The sequence below is a fragment of the Callorhinus ursinus genome, unplaced genomic scaffold (assembly GCF_003265705.2).
Source record: "Callorhinus ursinus isolate GAN/ISIS: 27379988/994484 unplaced genomic scaffold, GSC_fseal_2.0 scaffold5, whole genome shotgun sequence".
In the NCBI taxonomy this organism is placed as follows: Eukaryota; Metazoa; Chordata; class Mammalia; order Carnivora; family Otariidae; genus Callorhinus; species Callorhinus ursinus.
The window spans coordinates 31,282,228-31,299,323 of NW_027397067.1; the positions used below are offsets into that span (position 1 = coordinate 31,282,228).

The window sequence follows — 17,096 nt, forward strand, 5'->3', positions numbered from 1 at the left end:
CACACACACACACACACACACACACACACACACACACACACACACACTGGAATATTATGCAGCCATCAAAAAGAATGAGATCTTGCCATTTGCAACGATGTGGATGGAATTGGAGGGTATTATGCTGAGCGAAATAAGTCAATCAGAGAAAGACTTGTATCATGTGACCTCACTGATATGAGGAATTCTTAATTTCAGAACAAACTGAGGGTTGCTGGAGTGGTGGGGGTTGGGAGGGATGGGGTGGCTGGGTGATAGACACTGGGGAGGGTATGTGCTATGGTGAGTGCTGTGATGTGTGTAAGACTGCTGAATCACAGATCTGTACCTCTGAAGAAAATAATACATTATATGTTAAAAAAAAAAAGAAGGTAGCCGGAGGGGAAGAATGAAGGGGGGGAAATCGGAGGCGGAGACATACCATGAGAGACTATGGACTCTTAAAAACAAACTGAGGGTTCTAGAGGGGAGGAGGGTGGGAGGATGGGTTAGCCTGGTGATGGGTATTAAAGAGGGCACGTTCTGCATGGAGCCCTGGGTGTTATATGCAAACAATGAATTATGGAACACTACATCAAAAACTAATGATGTATGGTGATTAACATAACATAATAAAAAAATGAAATCTTAAAAAAAAGAGCTAGACAAAGGAAGGTCACACACAGAGAGAAAGAGTGGGGAAGAGAGGAAAGGCATATTCAGTATTAATAACAACATATGCATATTAATGGTAATAAATCTTCCATCCAATGTGAGCCTAGAATAAAATTTTATCGCACATTTCATACCCTGCTAAAGAAGACAAAAGAATTTATCCTGGATTAAAACAATTTTCTACAATAATCTGATAAATATTTTGAAGTAAGTATGTTGTAGATGTTCAACAAGTGAAATTAATACTTAGCTTCTGTGGAAACAAAATACAGAATTACATTCTTGAAAAGTATATCCTAAACACCTCCAACAGTATATGCTACATAGAAAGCAATCAATAAATATTCCATGAGTAAATGAATAAAAAGTATAGAATATTGTCACTTATGAATATAAGTTTAAAGAGGGGAAAGGAAATATTAGCAAGTAAAACAGCAGTGTTTATAAAGTAGTATAAAGTATTAGCAAACTGAATTTATCAGTGTGTATATATAAATATCACATCTTATAAAATATCATTTATCTCAATAGTTAAGTTGAACACCATAAAATCTATTATTGCAGTGTATATTTAGTTGACACTGTGACGTATCACTAGATATTTCTTCTGGGCTTAAGGAGTATGGTCCTAGTGGCTGGGAATGCTGCTAGCAGATAACCCTCAACTACTGGTCATTTTCAGGAAATGACTAGATGAAGAGTCACCTTGTCCAACTTCAAGCCCCCTTTCCTGGACAACTTGGATCAAATGACTAGTCCATCAGGAAGTTTAAGGACATGACCCCCTCCTGCCAATTTGAGAAAAGTCTGGTATACCATCCAGTCTTAGCTTTGGAGTTTCCTATGGTGTTGTCTGGTGTTTCCCCTGAGATTTCATTATAGCTTAACTTTTCCCTTTGTCCAGTCCTGCTTCTTTCCCTTCTCTTCCATAGATGGTGTTTGCAAGACTTGATTCTCTATCAACTTTCTACCTCATATTCTGCATCCTGGGAAACCTGGCTAGTGATGGAATAATATTAATGTATTAAAGAAAAATATACAGGGAAAACATTTGAACAATTTAAACACTTATTTAACATATATCTCTTAGGAAACTAGCATTTGAGGAGTATATTCATAAAGTAATAAAATATGTTGAAACTAGAAGCAAATCTAAGAAAATCCACAGAGCATTGGAATGCATAAGAAAGTGAAGCAAATTTTGGGATGCCTGGATGGCATAGTCAGTTGGGCGTTTGACTCTTGGTTGCACTTCAGGTTGTGATCTCAAGGTCATGGTCTCCCTGCTGGGCTCCATGCTCAGCTTGGAGTCTGTTTGGGACTCTCCCTCCTTCTCCCTCTGCCCTCCCCCCCACGCTTGTGCTTTCTCTAAAATAAGTAAAAAAAAAAAAATCTTTTAAAAAAAGGGAAAGTGAAGCAAGTTTTCTTACAGACAAAATCAACATGCAAAGGCTCAAAAGATCTTGCCATTTGCAATGACGTGGATGGAACTGGAGGGTGTTATGCTGAGTGAAATAAGTCAATCAGAGAAAGACATGTATCACATGACCTCACTGATACAAGGAATTCTTAATCTCAGGAAACAAACTGAGTGTTACTGGAGTGGTTGGGGGTGGGAGGGATGGGGTGGCTGGGTGATAGACATTGGGGAGGGTATGTGCTACGGTGAGCGCTGTGAATTGTGCAAGACTGTTGAATCACAGATCTGTACTTCTGAAACAAATAACGCAACATATTTTAAGAAAAAAGAAAAAGAAGAAGATAACAGGAGAGGAAGAAAAGGGGAGTATGTCAGAGGGGGAGACGAACCATGAGAGATGATGGACTCTGAAAAACAAACTGAGGGTTCTAGAGGGGAGGGGGGTAGGGGGATGGGTTAGCCTGGTGATGGGTATTGAGGAGGGCACGTTCTGCATGGAGCACTGGGTGTTATGAACAAACAATGAATCATGGAACACTGCACCAAAAACTAATGATGTAATATATGGTGATTAACATAACAATAAAAAATTAAAAAAAAGACTAATAGAAAAAAGGGATGCCTGGGTGGCTCAGTTGGTTAAGCATCTGCCTTCGACTCAGGTCATGATCCCAGGGTCCTGGGATCCAGTCCCACATTGGGCTCCTTGCTCAGTGGGGAGGGAGCCTGCTTCTCCCTCTGTCTGCCGCTCCCCCTGCTTGTGCTCTCTCTCTCTCTCTCTCAAATAAATAAAATCAAATCTAAAAAAAAAAAAGAAAAATAAGGCACAGAATGCTTTTAAAAAAAACCTTATAGAAAATATACTAAAATGTACATTAATAATGGCATTTAATAGTTTATATTGTTGCCCAGTACTTTTTTATTAGTAAAAACTATATCATACTTTTTAAAAAGTTGAGTGTAGTGGACACACGATATTATGTTAGTTTCAGATGTACAACATAATGGTGCAACAGCTCTATACATTATGCTGTGTTCACCACAGTGTAGCTGTCATCTGTCCCCATACACCGCTGCTACATCATTGGCTGTATTCCTTATGCTGTACCTTTTATTTTTATTTTTTTGGGGGGAGCAAATAATTAAAAAAATTCTTTTTAAACAAATACACTAAAGAATCATGCATTGCTGCCAGCATTAGATGCAATCCTGGGTCACAAGTCTGCACACTCCTTTGCAACTGGTCTGATAACAGAACCTTTCATTTCACCTGTATTGTTTACTCTGACCCCCACATTATCTTCAAAATTGAGAAACACACCATCTTTTCTCCCGATATGACTTTTGTTGTCGAATTACCAGTGCTGGATGTACCTTCTTTCTGAGCTCTGGGTGGCCTTTCTTCACTGTGGCCATCGCTATGTCACCCACACCCCAAGCAGAAAGTCTGTTCAGTTGTCCCTTGATCCCCTTCACAGATATGATATATAGATTTTTAGTTCCTGTGTTGTCAGCACCGTTGATCACAGCTCCTACTGGAAGACCCAGGGAAAACCAGAATTTCACACCAGAGGACCCACCACATCCTTGCTTTGACATCTTGAACACCAGAAAGGGACAGAGGCCTGTGCTTTTTATTTTTATGACTTACTCATTTTATAACTGGAAGGCTGTATCTTTAACTCTTGCCCAAGCCCCTACTTTTGCTTTAGGCCCTACTTCCCTCCCCTCTGGCAACCTTGGTTTTTTCTCTGTATGTACAGGCCTGACTCTGCTTTTTGTTTATTCTTTTCTTTCCTCCTTTCTTGTTTTTTTTTTTTTTAGCTTCCTTTTATGAGTGAAATTATATGGTATTTGTCTTTCTCAGTCTTATTTCACTTGTTTGCCTTGTATTTTGATTAAGGCTTTACATATTCCCAAGTAAGATATGAATAAGTATCTAGAGATAATCTTAATAAAAGATGGCAATGTGTATATGGAGAAAATTATAGAACAGTATTTACGGGTAGAAAAATTCTGAAAAAATGAGGGATAAGCCATTTAGGGATTATAAGATTAATGAAACTTTAACAAGCTAATCTTAATATCTATATATAAAACCTAAGGGCCAAGAAGAGCCAAAACGTTATTCATGTTGTTGGAGAAAATTTCCTTATCGTATGTAAGCTCACAATAAATCTATGATAATAAAGACAGAGTAGTATTAGGAGGGAGATAAATAAAAACAGATAGGTGTAACAAAATAGCTCCCAAACTGTCTGTTAATATATGGATCCCTGATATATGACAAATACGGCATTCCACAACAGTAGAGAAAGAATATGGTAAATAGTTCTGGGACAGAGACCAACTTTATAGAAAAAAAATAGATTTTTTTTTTAAAGATTTTATTTATTTATTTGACAGAGAGTGAGCGCTCACAAGGAGAAGAGCAGCAGGCAATGGAAAGGAAGAAGCAGGCTCCCCACTGAGCAGGGAGCCCAAGGACCTGGGCCTTGATCCTAGCCCAAAGGCAGAGGCTTAACCAACTGAAGTCACCCAGGTGCCCCTAAATTTAGATTCTAATTACACAGTGCATAAGATCAATTCTAGCTAGGTTAAAAAAACAAACAAACAAAAACAAACCTTAATGCAAAAAAGCAAACCTTTAAAAAATTTTAAAAGAATATATTGGTTATCATATTTATCATCTAGTGGTTGAAAAGGATAATTTTGAGGAGAAAAAAGCTTAATCCATAAAGGAACCAGTTGATGCATTGACTTCATTAAAATTTAAGTCTGCACAGCAAAAGATACATGACTTCATTTTTTATTATTTCTCAACTTGTTTTTAATACTTTATTATGTATTTAGAGATTTTTCAAATGTTATATAGTATTTTGCAGAATTTTGAACATTTCATAAATAACACCCTAACTTGGTTTTTCTTTTCATTTAGTAATATGTTTATATTTTTTAAGATGGTAGATGTAGTCTTAGTTCATCCATTTTTAATTTTCATAACATACTGAGTTGCAATGATATTCTTCAGCATACACATTGATATAAATTTATATAGTTTACAATTTTTTCTTCCTTTTATGAACAGTGTGGCCATAAGTACTGTTGTGATAGTACATTGCATCCGGTTTACTTTAGAGACAGGGTATGTGGAAATGTAAAGGAGGGAGGCAGAGAAATAGTATGAGGGGAGGACACATGGAGTTTTATACAGAACAATAGACAAAAAAAATCTGAAGCAAATACAACATACAGTTAAATTTGCAAAAGTTGGGCAAAGGGCACAAAGCTGCTCTTCATATTATACTACGTGATTGTTTCACATATAAGAAAGAGCTTCTTGTTCTTAACGCTTTCTGCCTTGAGTTCAACCTTAGATGGTATTTTTTTTTTTTTTTTAAGATTTTATTTGTTTCTTTGACAGAGAGAGACACAGTGAGAGAGGGAACACAAGCAGGGGGAACAGGAGAGGGAGAAGCAGGCTACCCGCGGAGCAGGGAGCCCGATGCGGGGCTCCATCCCAGGACCCTGGGATCATGACCTGAGCCAAAGGCAGATGCTTAATCACTGAGCCACCCAGGCGCCCCTACATTAGATGGTATTGATATAAAGAACTCTTTTTGTTCCTTTCTGATGTATATTTGCATAATCTGTTCCTTGTGACATTTCTGAACCATTTTCTTTTTTATTTTATTTATTTTTAAAAGATTTTATTTATTTATTTGAGAGAGAGAGAGAGAGAGCTCATGAGGGGGGGGAAGGTCAGAGGGAGAAGCAGACTCCCTGCTGAGCATAGAGCCCAATGTGGGACTCGATCCCAGGATTCCAGGATCATGACCTGAGCCGAAGGCAGTCGCTTAACCAACTGAACTACCCAGGCTCCCCTGAACCGTTTTCTTTTAGATGCAGTTTTAAAAATACTGCATAAAAAATGAATATTGTTTCAGTCTGACATCCCTTTTCCTTCCAATAAATAGATGGGTTAATCTTACTTATATTTTTCAACAGCTTCATTGAGATACAATTTATTTACCATACAATTCACCAATTTAAAGTCACTCATTTAAAGTATACAATTAGGTGTTTTTTAGTATTCATTCACTGTCTTTCCAGCCATCACCAAACAATCAACCTAACATTAGAATATTTTTGCCCTCCAAAAAAGAAACTCTATACCCGTTTACAGTTTTCATTTTTCCCACCAGTACGCTCACTCTAGGTAAACATTGCTCTAATTTCTGTCTTGTTAAGAATTGTCGATTCTGGGAATTTCATATAAATGGAATCTTAAAATATCTGGTCTTTTCTGTCTGGGTTCTTTCACTTATCGTAATGTTTTTGAGGTTCATCTAGTGTATATATATCATCACTTCATTCCCTTTCATTGCCAGATAGTATTCCATTCAATAAACACGTTTTGTTAATTTATAAGTCGATAGGCATTTCTATTGTTTTCACTTGTTTTTGTTATTTTGAAGGCTGAATAGAACGCTCATGTACAAGTTTTTGTAGGTTGTATGTTTTTATTTCTTTTGGTTGTATACCCAGGAGTGGAATTACTGGGTCATATGGTAACATTTTGTTAAACATACAATGCTCAACATTTTGAGGAACTTCCAAACTGTTTTACAAAGCAGCTGCACCAGTTTATATTCCCACCAGCAACATATCAGAATTCCTGTTTCTCTACATTTTTGTTAATATTTGTTGCCTGCCTTTTTATTTATAGGCAATAAGTGACTGTGAAGAAGTATTTCATTTGTGTTTGATTTGCATTTTCTAGGTGATTAATCATGTTAAATATCTTTTCACGTGGTTATTGACTACTTGTGTCTCTTCTTTGGAGAAATTGTTTATTCAGGTCCTCTGTCCAATTTTTAAATTGGATTTTTTTAATTACTGAGTTGTAAGAGTTCTTTATATATTCTGGATACAGGTTCCTTATCACATACATGATTTGTACATATTTTATCTCATTCTGTGGATTGTCTTTTCATGTTCTTAGTGTTTTTAAAGCACAGAAGTTTTTATTTTGATGAGGTCTAGTTTACCCATTTTTTTCTCTTGTAATCTAGGCTTTTAGTGTCATCTGTAAGAATTCTTTGCCTACATATACCTGCGTGGCTCAGTCGGTTAAGTGTCTGCCTTCGGCTCGGGTCATGATCCCAGGATCTTGGGATTGAGTCCTGCATCAGACTACCTGCTCAGCACAGAGTTTTCTGCTTCTCCACCTGCCTGCTGATCCCCCTGCTGGTGCTTTCTCTCTCTCTCTCATTCTCTCTCTGGCAGATAAATAAATAAAATCTTTAAAAAAAAAAAAAGAATGCTTTGCCTAATCCAAGATCACAAATTTAAGCTTATGTTTTCTTCTAAGAATATTCTAATTTTAGTTTTTACATTTATGTCTATATTTTAGGCTATATATATATACACACACACATATATATAACTATATATATTTATAACTGTATAGCTATAACTGAGGTTTTCATTGAATAAGTGACTCTTTCCCAGTGAATTGTCGTGGCTTTACTGTTGGACATCAGTGTATGAATTTATTTCTGGACTCTTATGTCTATTTCAGTGATCTAAATGTCCAGCCTTATGACTATACCACACTGTCTCGATTACTGGAGCTTTGTAGTAAGCTTTGAAATTGGGAGTTATGAGTCCTACATACTATAATGTATTACACATTATATAATACATATTCTTATTACCATCACTTATTTTGTTTGTATTTTCATTTTAAGGATCCTTTTACTTTCTCCTATATCATCTATTTACTGTTGTTATTGCTGTTATGTATATAGATGTATTTTCTTTCATTAATCTTTAATCAGTAAAAATTTTTTTTGTTATTTTTGAGTTAAATTCGTATGCTTGAAATATTTTTTAAATTGAAGTATAAGTAACATACAGTGTTAAGTTTCAGGTGTACAACACACTGATTGGAAAATTATATACATAGCTCAGTATTCTCCACAATAAGTGTAGTTGCCGTCTGTCACCATACAATCTTATACAATCCTATTGACTATATTCCCTAGGCTATACTTTTCATCTTTGTGAATTACTTATTTTATAACTGGAAGTTTATATGTCATTTCTTTATTTATTTCGCCCATCCCTCCACCCACCTTTCCTCTGGCAACCACCAGTTTGTTCTGTGTATTTAGGAGTCTTTTTGTTTGTTCATTTGTTTTGTTTTAGATTCCTCATATAAGTGAAATCCTATGGTATTTGTCTTTCTCTGTCTGGCATATTTCACTTAGTATGATACCCTCTAGGTCCATCCGTGTTGTTGCAAATAGCAAGATTTCATTCTTTTTTATGGCTAATATTTTATTGTATATACATACCATATATTCCTTACCCATTTATCTATCAGTGGACACTTAAGTTTGCTTCCATATCTTGGCTATTGTAAATAAGGCTGAGTTAAACTTGGGGTGCAGATATCTTTTTGAGTTAGTGTTTTCATTTTCTTTGGGTAAATAACCAGTGGTGGAATTACTTGATCTTGTGGGATTTCTATTTTTAATTGTTTGAGGAACCTCCATACTGTTTTCTGTAGTGACTGCACCGATTTACATTCCCATAAGCAGTGAATTAGCATTCCTTTTTCTCCACGTTCTTGCCAATACTCATTATTTCTTGTCTTTTCGATACCAGCCATTCTGACTGGTGTGAGGTGCTATATCGTTGTTTAGATTTGCATTCCCCCAATGATGAGTGATGTTAAGCATATTTTTTATGTGTCTGTTGGCCAACTGAATGTCTTTGGAAAAATGTCTATTCAGGTCCCCTGCCCATTTTTGTTTTTTTTTTTTAAGATTTTTTTATTTGACACAGAGAAAGAGAGCGAGCATAAGTAGGCAGAGTGGCAGGCAGATGGAGAGGGAGAAGCAGTCTCTTTGCTGAGCAGGGAGCTGGATGTGGGGCTCTGTCCCAAGACCCCAGGATCATGACCTGAGCCAAAGGCAGAAACTTAACCGACTGAGCCACCCAGGTGCCCCCCTCTGCCCATTTTTAAATTGGATTGTTTGGTGTTGAGTTGTATAAGTTCTTTATATTTTGGATATTATGTACTTAGTATACACTTAATGAATATATCATTTACAAATGTCTTCTCCCATTCATTAGGCTGCCTTTTTGTTTTGTTGATGGTTTGCTTTGCTGTGCATATTTAAAAGTTTGAAATATTTAAAGTGTGAATTTTTTATAACTGTCAAACAATATAGAGTATATTACAAATACTTGTGTAACTACCATTCAGAATAAACATTTGTTAATATTTTGTCATTTTTTAGCCTCAAATTTTTGATAAAAGAAATACAGATTTGTCCCAAGGTTATAGTCCTCTTTGGATCTTTCCCATAAGAAAATAAAGAGGCAAACCATAGCCTGTGGGACATGTTTGCTTTCTCTGTCTTTCCATCTCACTCTTTCTGTCTCCATGTCTTTCCCTCCCTTCTCTGTCTCTGTCTCTCTCTTCCCTCCCATAATTATCTGTCTACTTATGTACCTATCTCTTTGATCTTTCTATAGAACTGCTGTTACGAATTTGATGTTTTTTCCAAGTACACATTTAAGAATATTTTAATATTTGTCACCCATTCATTATATATTGAATGCCCAACATACACCAGGCATTATTGTAATTGCTAGGAAAAAACAGTAAAAAATACAGGAGAAATTCCTTCTTCCGCTGTTAGAGCTTATATTCTAGTCAGAAAGGTGGTAAACATGATTTTAGGAATAATTAATGGTATATGAATTAAAGCAATTAAGGGAATAAAAGGTGATGAGATGTGTGTATATGTTTTTTGAGGGGTATTGTTTTTGATAAGTTGGTCAGGGAAGGTAGCCATCGGCAGGTTATGTATGAGCAGAGATTTGAATGACATGAATAATGAAAAAAAATCAATATAATTTAGGGCACCTGGGTGGCTCAGATGGTTAGGCATCTGCCTGTGGCTCAGGTCATGATCCCGGGGTCCTGGGATCGAGCCCCACATCAGGCTCCCTGCTCCTTGGGGAGCCTGCTTCTCCCTCTGCCTCTGCCTCTCTCTCTGTGTGTCTCTCATGAATAAATAAATAAAATCTTTTAAAAAAATTAATATAATTTAGAGGAAGAGCATCTCAAGCAGACATTTCTCTTGACTTTATGGGATAGCCACCAGTATTTTGAACTATTGATTTTATGCTTATTTCTGCTGAACTGACTTTAGTTAATAGCTGTATGGTGATGATGGCTTCTCTTTCACTCTTCAAGTTCTTGCTACTTCCCTTAGTTGCAGGGAGAGTTACAGAAAATTGAAAAGGACAGCATGTTTGAGTTTTATCTCCACTTTCCCTAAGGACCAGTAGGAGGAAATTTTCCCTGATTTTGCCATTGACCTGTCAATGATGTTTGCACATGGCTTCAAGAAAGGGGGTATTGTTGGAGTTTTTGAGGGTTATGTAAATTATTTTTAGCTCATAATACTTAAGAATAATGTATCTTTTCAGACCTTTTGGCTGGTATATATGGTAATTGGTATTTTTCTTGATTTCATTCCATTCCATTTGTAGATAATCATACTATTTTAATTGTAGATAGTGTCTGTTTCATAATCGAATTAAAGGTAAAGTGTTTAAAATTTATTTTTTAATTTTATTGATTTTTTTTGAGGATGCTAAGAAGGAAATGGGTGAAAAAGTTTTTTTTAAATTTTTGACTTCTCCTTCATTATAATTTTTAAAAACATTCCAGTATAGTTAACATACAATGTTATATTAGTTTCAGATATACAATATGGTGATTCAACACTTCCATACATCACCCAGTGCTCATTACAACAAGTGCCCTCCTTAATCTCCATCACCTATTTTGTCCATCCCCCCAACTGTCTTCCCCTCTGGGAACCATCAGTTTGTTCTCTACAGGTTAAGAGTCTGTTTCTTGGTTTCTCTCTCTCTTTTTTTCTTTTTCTTTTTTTTTTCTTAAATTCCACATATGAGTGAAATCATATGATATTTGTCTTTCTCTGACTGATTTATTTCACTTAGCATTATACTCTCTAACTCCATCCATGTCATTGCAGGGTGAAAAAGATTTTGACAGCTTTTATAGAAAGTCAAAATATAATCTTTTTAGATTTTCTTACATATAAATTTTACCTCAGCACTAATTTATCTTAGCATGGTTGCTGTTAAATATAACTGACACTTTCAAATAATTTAAAAAATTCATGTGGTGAAGCCATTTTTACTTTTCTGTTTTTATCTACAATATTTGTCTTACAGATTAAAATTTAGATGGTTTATTTAGATGATTTGCATGTAGATTAATGTCTTTGATACCTTTTGTATAAAGCTATTACCATTTATATGTTGTATGTATATCATTATGTTGAAATTTTACACATAATTAAAATTACTATTAATAGCTTTTTGCCTTCATTTGGGTTTTATTTTTAAGCCAAACTTGTTATTCTTTAAAACTAACATTAATATAGTGTTCTATTAATCATGTGCTCTTTTAACTACTAAGATTTTAATAACATGTTTATGGTCATCAGAATTTTAAAATGGCTCCCATGACTTCCACCCTTTGGTGTTACTTCCATGATTATGTTACCATATTATATGGCAAAACGGAAATGCACTCCCTAAAAGCTGAGAGCCACTCCTAGTTGACAGTCACCCAAGGAAACAGGTACTCCAGTCCTACAACCACATGTAACAAGATTCGGCCAACAATCTGAATGAGCCTGGAAGTGGATTTTCCCCAGAGTTTCTAGATAAGAGTCAGCTGGCTGACACTTTGATTTTGGCTTCTCATACCCTAAGATCAAATTTCTGACCTTTACAACAGTGAAATAATAAATGGTTTTTAAAGTGCTATGTTTGTGGTAATTTGTTATGCAACAATAGAAAACTGATATGATATTAAAACATTAAAAATCCTAAAAATACTGTTTTCTTTTTAACTAATGAAAATGCTCTATAAATGATTTAAATATCTTTTTAAATATCTATTTTGGTCTTACCTGATAGGCAGTAAAAGTACTTTTTTTTTTTTTAAAGATTTTATTTATTTGACAGAGACAGAGCATGAGAGGGAACACAAGCAGGGGGAGTGGGAGAGGGAGAAGGAGGCTCCTCTCTGAGTAGGGAGCTCGACGTGGGGCTTGGTCCCAGGACCCTGGAATCATGACCTGAGCTGAAAGCAGATGCTTAACGACTGAGCCACCCAGGTGCCCGTAAAAGTACTTTTTTTTAAAAGAGCCTCTGTAAAGGGCCTTGGATATACAAGGAGACATATGAGAGTTTCTATAAATTTAAGTTCTTAAACCATATTTCTAGGCTTAGGTCCAATACAAATATATCTAATAATATAGTGAGCCTTGACAAGTAAGTCACTCTCTTGGAGGAAATAAATTTTTCGTACTGTGAAAAATTAAATCTTGTAGAGCAGCAGGAACTATTTAGTACAGTTTCTTCTCCTTTAATACACTTTTAATGTTTTGAAAGAGTTTGACTCATTTTACATGTGGGATCAGTTTACCACTGGCTTAAAATAAATCAGAGTTATAAATAACTTGCAGTGTTATACCTAAAGAGTTCTGAAATTCTTTACACTTTTCAACTTTCAACTTTATTTTAAAAAGTCTGAAAGTTCTATGCCAATAAAATTTATTTACTTAAATGATATCAAGGGAGATGTCTTTTCCTCATGTTAAACATATATGTGCATTTATTATATGTACATCATATATATGTGCATATAATCTATTGTAGATTTCAAAGTACACTTGATCCTTGAACAACATGGGGGCTAGGGGCACTGATGCTCCACGTATTCAAAATCTGTGTATAACTTTTGACTCTCCCTAAACTTAACTACTAGTAGCCTACTGTTGCCTGGAAGCCTTATTGATAACATAAACATGCTATATGTATTATATACTGTATTCTTACAGTGAAGTGAGCTAGAGAAAATAAAATGTTATTAAGAAAATTATAAGGGAGGGGCACCTGGGTGGCTCAGTCATTAACCATCTGCCTTTGGTTCAGGTCATGATCCCAGGGTCCTGGGATCGAGTCCCATCGAGTCTCTGCTCAGCAGAGAGTCTGCTTCTCCCTCTACCCCTCCCCACTGCTTGTGCTCTCTCTCTTTCTCTCACGCTCTCAAATAAATAAAATCTTTAAAAAAATACTAAGGAATTAATTTTTCCAATATGTCAATTATACCCTTATTATCATGAGCCAGAAAGTTTCAAAGATTTTTAATATATATATTTTATCTCAATAGGAGATTTTTAACAAAAGGAGAGCTGTTCGATATTTGTTAGTGTGATCTTTTAACCTTTGATATTTGATTACATAGCTTATGCCATAATAAAAAATTTTATGATCTCTACAGGTCATATAAGAGGAAAAAGTGACATATGATGAAAGTTAGATGTACAGAGAAACTTTGATTTTTCGGTAAATATGGTTAATTAGAAAAGTTTAGTTTGTCTTAGGATATTACCTGGGAATTAAATAATTGTAGGTACAGAGTGAATGACAGATCAAAAGATCAAAGTGAATCCTGGTGCAGACATAAACTAACTTTATATTTTTTTATTTATATACTTTTACCTTGGATAAGATATTTCAATTCTCTTGGAACTCTCTTGAACTCTCTCTGTTCAGTCAGCAATGACATTTTTCTGTTAGGGCTGTTAGGAGATTGAATATTAATAATGTATGTGAGATTTCATTTTGTGCTATAAGATATACCAAAGTAGCAGATGTAATACTATGGTTATTTATAATAATGATATCAAATAAAAATAGGTAATTGTCACTGTTTAAGAGCCAAGACTCATGATGTGTCTCCTCTCTCCAAGGATTGTCAGTAGTCATTCTTCACACATCTACATGGAGGCTGAGGATGATGTGAAGTCAGTATTATAAAGGACATATGCACGGCAGAGTTTGCACAAGGTTTGAAGATGCCCAGAACAATAAAGTGTGAGGTAAAATAAGTGGAGAACAATATGGGCAGATGGCACATAATCAAGAGTCTTATTGATGCAGCATCTCTTTCTCCAATAAAAGATTCTGTAGAAAGGATTTTGTTAAACTTATGTGTTAGACATGTTTTAAGCCTTTTTATACAATAATGTAGCAAGAACTTTTTAATATACATTCTTGATTGGTTGGTTGGTTGAATGATGATACGTTCTTAGACAAAGTAATCAGATTACATTGTTAGCAGTTTTCAAGACAGGGAGGAAGGGTTGAATTCGCCAGGGCTAGCTCTGTGTAAATGGTCAATCTGTTTCCATGGTTACAGGCTGGCTGAGTAAACTATAAATTTGTAGGTGTTGGTTTGTGCCCTCTTATCTTAAAGAATCTGAAGAAGATTGTTTCTATAAATATGGTTTCCATCTCTGGGCTAAATATGGGTCTGAGGATAAAATTAGGAAAGAGACAGTTTTTAAACTATATAAATAGCAGTACATAAAGATAACTTCCCTGCATTGTCTACCATGTTTTTAGTATTAAACATGATGATATTTGTGGTTTCTACTATTCTAATTGTAAGGAAATACATTTTATCACATCTTTTCTGAAGGCATCCATTTTTATGATTTTGTTGGCCACAGGTGCTGATGTAGTTCTCAGTAATGCAGAAGGCTGTCTTTTTAAATATAATTTATCACCTTCTTTTCAGGACTATTACAGCAACCAATTTCAGCAGACACAAAGAGGACTTTAAAATATGATACAGAAGAGATATTTTCAAATCTAAAATAAGGTTTAGGAACTTAAAAGAAACATGAACATATTTGGGTCTTATTTAAAAGAATGGAGAGTTTTCATTTCTTATACAAGAAATTGCATGGCTGTTTTTTAAATTTTTATTTTTTACACTTTTTCTATAAAATCATATTTATAATTTTATTTCTTTTAATTAAAAATAGCAGCCTTGCCTCATTTTTTCTTAATTTTGAAACCATTGAACTGTATTTTTTCTTTTTGTTTGCTTTAATTCTATTTAGTGTTACACCACAATTTTTCTTTCTTCCCCACCTCCCCACTCCTCTGCTGAGTTGACTTGATTGCAGAGCTCCCATTGATTTCAAAGGGAATTCCATACCCCCAAAACCTCCCTGGCTGTGTGTATGTGCACATAGCCAAGTGATAAAGTGCCTGAGAATTACTTCCAGCATGTGCAAGATGAAGATTAGAATAATAATTTCATCATTATCATGATTATTGCTATTTAATATTTATATAGCACCTTACTCTGAGAAGCTCAGGAAACTATGAATTTTAAATTATCCAATGAGCTCTAATCTTAACTACACCCCTATGTGCTGGGTAAGGCACAAAATTAATAATGGATTTGAGTGACATAAATTGCTAGGGAAATCTATTTCCATTGCTCTTTAGGCTTCTTCTGTTACTGGAAAATGATATTATATATTTGCCTAGAAGGTTGGATTGCTATCTCATTATTTTAATGCTGGGGGTCTATTTGCTATTTATTTTGGAATAACTCCAAGTGACAGCTTATTCAAACGTAAGTGATATATAAGTGCAAAGACAATTTTAATTTATATTTAGGAGTAGTCATTAACAACACAACTTAATCTTTGATGAAAAAAGAAAATTTTATTGCTTTTTATCTTTTACAGACAATGCTAGTTTAACAGTCAGTGCCTCAGCTTACATATATCTGATAAATTTTCCTGCTCCTTTAAGGTAAGTAAAACTGGATTTGGTATTCTGTCTTTGGGCCTGTTTTACATATGAAAGTGACTTTTAATTATTACAATGAGTTATTTCACACTACTCTCCTAAAATTATAACAGAATGCAAACATCCTACATTTCATGAATCTAATGGAGTTACTAAAAATATTAATTTTCTCAACAATACTTCACCAAAAGCTTTCATTTCTTAGACTTTTGAAGTATAATTTTAGCTCTACTGGATTTAGATGCAGATTTTAGATATTTTTTCTTATATAATATACTACTGATTTTTGCTAAGACTCTTATCTTTGTATACCTCTTTTTCCATTAAATGGTAATAATCTGAGAACTTAAAAAAGTTTGTCCAGAATTGGCTAATTTATATCTAGGAACAATGAAATAATACCTATAAATAAATAAATAGTAATAGTATAATTGTAGTATGATCAAGTAAAGAATACAATTTTGCAGGTGGGGAAAAGGAGTAGTGTGGATGGGGATATGTGGAGAAACATTATTGGTTACTTAATTTAGTAATCATAAAATTATAAATGTATGCTACTTAACTGTTTTACAAATAAGGAAGTTGAAACTGAAGAAAGCTAAGTAATTTGAACAAGGTCATACAGCTGGTGTGTGGTTGAAGAAATCTGTTCTCAAATCCTGTGCCTCAAAATCTATGGCCTTCGTTGTCAAGTAGACCGATAATGAGATAGATTTTGACACAAAGAAACATATCTTGAGGGCTCCTCAATAACCCCAGCATGTGAACACTGACATCGTGTTCACAGGAACTACTTTTTTATGGCTTACAGTCATTGCTCTCTTTGGCCTTATCAAATATTTTCCTTCTTTTTTTTTTTAAGATTTTATTTATTTATTTGACAGAAACACAGCGAAGAGGGAACACAAGCAGGGGGAGTGAGAGAGGGAGAAGCAGGCTTCCTGCCGAGCAAGGAGCCCGATGTGGGGCTGGATCCCAGGACCCTGAGATCATGACCTGAGCCGAAGGCAGACGCTTAACGACCAAGCCACCCAGGCGCCCCAAATATTTTCCTTCTATATCCACTCTCACAGTGGGCTTTATTTCTAAACCGTTTTACATTTTATGTAAACAAATTAGATTTGCAGGGATTTCCAATGTGAATAAATAAATACAATTCCAAATATTCTGACTACTACTACCACCTCATCGTGTGGTGGTTTTTGGCTTATCTTACTTGCCTGTCTGCCATGCATATTTTTTCAAGTCATATGCACAGCAAAACTGCAAGTAAATA

General features: G+C 35.0%; 1 protein-coding gene and 1 pseudogene across 1 annotated transcript in view; one reads left to right on the forward strand and one right to left on the reverse strand.

Annotated features, from left to right (window-relative positions):
* The window catches only part of LOC141372706 (small ribosomal subunit protein uS19-like), a 47,733-nt gene extending 31,909 nt beyond the window's left edge, over positions 1-15,824 (forward strand). Inside the window, exons 3-4 of the mRNA XM_073892665.1 lie at positions 13,960-14,056; positions 15,757-15,824. The gene's annotated coding sequence lies outside the window, so the exon portion shown is untranslated. The remainder of the gene's footprint in view (positions 1-13,959; positions 14,057-15,756) is intronic.
* LOC112823650 (large ribosomal subunit protein uL14 pseudogene) lies at positions 3,253-3,676 on the reverse strand (annotated as a pseudogene).
* Positions 15,825-17,096: the final 1,272 nt, after the last annotated feature.